The sequence below is a fragment of the Triticum dicoccoides genome, chromosome 1A (genome assembly GCF_002162155.2).
Source record: "Triticum dicoccoides isolate Atlit2015 ecotype Zavitan chromosome 1A, WEW_v2.0, whole genome shotgun sequence".
Classification (NCBI taxonomy): Eukaryota; Viridiplantae; Streptophyta; class Magnoliopsida; order Poales; family Poaceae; genus Triticum; species Triticum dicoccoides.
The window spans coordinates 16,376,367-16,380,944 of record NC_041380.1 but is presented as its reverse complement, the minus strand read 5'-3'; positions in this window follow the sequence as shown (position 1 = coordinate 16,380,944).

Sequence of the window (4,578 nt, the reverse complement as noted above, 5' to 3'; positions counted from 1 at the left end):
TGCCTGATTGCGGGGTGTTCTTTTCGCCGCCGCGCCCTCCCGTCAACTTCTCTGCACCGCCGTGCAGCAGCCGCCCCGGCCATCCCTCTAAATCTACTAACCCCTTGAAATTCTTCGGCGAACCTGCACCACCCCCACCCCAAAATAGACAAGGGGGAGATGCTACTCCCTGTTGCACCCCCTGCACCCTAAGATGGGCCCGAACGACTAAGATCGATACTTGTAAGCTCGAATGAGTAAGATCCGTACTTATGAGCTTGAATGAGTAAGATCCATACTTGTGTGCCCGAACGCCTCATAGTGGTACTTCCGAGCCTCAACGACTCAGAACGGTACTTGTGTGCCCGGAGAAGTAAGGACGATACTTTTGACCTCAGACGACTATGATCGGTACTTGTGAGCTAGGACGACTCCCAATGATTCGTAGTGGTATGTGTGGGCCCCATGACCCAGAGTGATTCCTAGTGGTATTTGTTAGCCCGGACGATCTAGAGTAACTAGTAGTGGCATTGGTGGTCTGGACGACGTAAAAAGGCACGAGGTAGTATTGGTGGCCCAACCTATAGTGATACTTGTGGGCACACAACTAGCACTATGGGTAGTTCGATCCCACGACTAGATATGTGTCGTTTGAACCCAGAGCGACAAGTATGGGTCGTCCGGGTATACAATCACCACTACGGGTCGTTTGAACTTAGAACTTCAAGTATGGGTCGTCCGGGTACACAAGCACCACAATGGGTCGTCCAAACCCACAACTAGCACTATTGGTCATTTCATCCCATAACTAGCACTAAGACTAGTCACAATGGGGAGTAACTTAGACTAGTAACATCACATTTTACTAGGCTATGTTACTACCTCCACAATGGGTAGTAACATATGTGTGTTGTTATGTTATGGTTCATTTATTAGCCTATAGACTCATATTGTCTTGGTATGTGTGATGTTACAGTAACTAGCTAAGTTACCACCATCACCTCTCTCATTATTAAATATGTGCCACATAAGCAAAATCATCTTGAAAAGTGTGATGTTACTAGTGATGTTACTCCCACTGTGGCCAGTCTAAGGGTCGTCGAACCCAGAACTACTAGCATGGGTTGTCTGGACCGACAACTAGCATTACCGGTCATCCGGACCCACAACTACCTTAACAAGTAGTCTCGACACAACTAGCGGAGTGGATCATCGGGTCCCTCGACTAGCACTTCAGTGTGTCTTGACACAACACTATCACTACGGGTCGTCCATGCGACTAAGATCAATGCTTGTGGGTCTAGAAGGACTAAGGTCAATTCTTGTAGGCTTGATCGACTAAGATCTATACTTGTCGACCCGAATGACTCAGATCGGCATTTGTTGACCCGAACAACTAAGATCAGTACGTGTGGGCCTAAATGACTAAGATCGATACTAGTGAGCCCAAACGAGTAAGACCGGTACTTGTGGGTCCAGCCGACTAAGATCATTACTTGTGGACCCGAATGACTAAGATCGGTACTTCCATGTGTTTTCACTCATGTCGAGACGAAGGGTATCCTTAGTGACATTTACTTTACAATTTTGGAATGTTTTTCTTTCGAAGAACAGGGATCAAATCTATGACAGAACTGTACTTACCCACCAAACATTATTCTTTGCTTAGCATAATTGTGATCTCATTGTATTATGCACCAGCAAAATATATAACGAGGCAATGACAAAAATAGGCGTGCAATCTAGCAACCCCAACTTTATCAATCTTCAGGAGCCCCAGCAATACAACGCCCAACAAGGTCATGCGCCCGTCTAAATTTCTGTAAACCACAAGGCGAGCAATACACACACACAAAAACCCACAAAAAAATGCAACTCGTTACTCTGCCACATTTGAAGAATATAATCAAGCTACATGGATGGAAAACCACACGGCCTAGTTCATCAAAACAATGTTGCTCATATAACCGTAAGATTAGGCATTCGCTATAGTCAGAAGAAATGATCCAAGAATGCATCTGCAAGAACAAGAAACTGCGGCGTTGCTCGCCCATCTCTGTAGAGATAGTAGCAGGGAAACCTGGTATGATCCCAAAGACATCCCATTCAGATCAGTTTCCACATCACCAACACTATTTCCAATCTTCATATATACATGACCTCAAAATGCCGCCGTTGAAACAAGTCCCTGCACTGCAACGTCCATCATGGACGCCCACAATCACAGAACATTAGTCCTACTTTTGGTCAGAAGTATTGGTAACATTTTCCTAAATAAATGAGGCAGCAACTTTGCTAGAATAAAAAGACACTTGCAACCTTGTAAATCCGTGAAGTCCAACTCTACTAAGTTCCACTCAATAAAAATCAATAGGAGTAGATATTTTGAACGAAAGATAGATCCCCATTCCCTAAGAACAGCAAACAGCATTAAAGGACGTTTGTACTGAAGTATCACATTCTGATGGCAAGATTTCATTTGCTCTCTACCCACTTTCATGGTCCAGTCTTATTATCTTTGAGCACTAAAATTTGTAGAAAGCATGATTAAATAAGCTATTATATGAAGGATATAGATGCACTGGTCAGGCTCCATGGCAAGTAAACTCTAATCACTAGCAGAATTTGTTACAGAGAATGGAATACTCGCAGAAAATAATACTACCACAAAAATAGCAGTACCTAACAGTTAGATTAGATCGATGGCAAGGCCAGTTCAGACTGTTGTGTACACGAATCATATGCATATGCCCACACAATCGGGACTGTTTCCATCATCCTACCACAAAAACATGCTTAGTTACAGAGAATAAAATACTATTCACCTGGGATTACAACTTGATAATAGGACCACAACCGCAATAGTTCCCTACCACGAAACCCCTTGTAGCTGAAAGTTTTCTGCTATCATCTCCTACACAACATGTATGCACCTACCTTTAGTGTGCGGGAAGGTCGCCGGCGGCGCTGACTAAGGCAGTAGGGTATCCGACATACGGTGTAGAGCAGCAGTTCCATTAGTTAGACGTGCAAGCAATCCTTGTGAGCAACGATTTATACTGAATCCCAAAACATGAAAATGTAGAGCAGGAACTGAACTGGGGATTGATTAATTCCTGAAAAAAGAACAAATTTTGGTGTTTTCCAATCCTCCATTACTCAGAGTTGAAGCCAACATAGATCAATCAAGAGCTGAAGACGAGGTAAAGAAAAGGGGCTGTGGGGGAGACGAACCTGGATGGCGGTCTGGCCGCAGGGGTCAGGGAAGAGGCCGGAGCCGTTCCACGCCTTGGCGACGAAGTTTCCGATGACGGCGTACTGCGTACAGGGCCGGCCGGCACGCGGATTGGATGCGACACGTCGTAGGGCCCGCCACGACCGGCCGGAACCTTGGCGGTAGGAGTGACAACAAGGTCGCGGACTGCCGCGTGGGGATGATCCAAACGGCGCACCGAGCTACCCGTCTACGAGCGGGATGTGCGGCGGCTATGCGGAGAAACCGTTTCATTCGTGCGTGGGGACGGCCTCTGAACATGCCGTGAGGAACGGAAACGGACGAGCGACTCAAGTACTATTATACCCTTTTAGAAAAAAATAAATTTTAAAATAATTTTCTCAGATCCAATGGCTAGAAATAATCAAAGGTGGAGTTACATGAAATTATAAATCGTAACTCCCCAATCACCGTAAAAGAGCTCTGATCATATACAATAAGAAGTTGATGCATGGTATGTTAATGGATAATGGAATAAGTCAGAGAGCACGTATATGGTTAAGGTTTGTATGTAAGTGTGCTTGCGTTCAATTAGTTTACATATATATGATGCCGTACCGTGTGTAAGAATTCGCCTGATTAACCAGTTAACTTGCCGATTAATCGCTACTCATAGGAACACCGAGTAGTCGATAAACCGATAAATCATTCGATTAATTTATTAACTTGCCGATTAGCCTATGAGTCCCCTACTCGACAGCCAACCAAGCAGCTACTAGTTAACGATTTCCTCAACACTGATGCCATATATGTACATTAGTCCGTTTAAACATGCACACCATATACTCCATATCTCTACTCCTAATGGACGAATTGGTTGAATAGTCCCCCCACTTTCAACCGGTTTATTTTCAACCGGTTTTTCTTCGCCCCACCTCCCACCAGCCTCTCCCACCGGTTTTTCTCTTTTCTCGTCTGACCGGCAATACCCAACGTATTTATGGTAATCAATCATAATTAATCCACGTATAGTAATAAATCAATCCAGGTATGGTAAGGTCATAACTCAGGAAATTTTGAATATGGCAATTATATGGTAATAAATATAAATTACCCCAAAGGCTATCAATCCAGATATGGTAAGGCCATAACTCGGGAAATATCGAATATGGTAATAAATTTAAATTACCACCAGGTATGGTAAGGCTATCCACGTATAGTAATAAATCATATAGTAATAAATCATAATTAATCCACATATAGTAATAAATCAATCCAGGTATGGTAAGGTCATAACTCAGGAAATTTTGAATATGATAATAAATTTAAATTACCCCAAAGGCTATCAATCCAGGTATGGTAAGGCCATAAATCGGGAAATATCA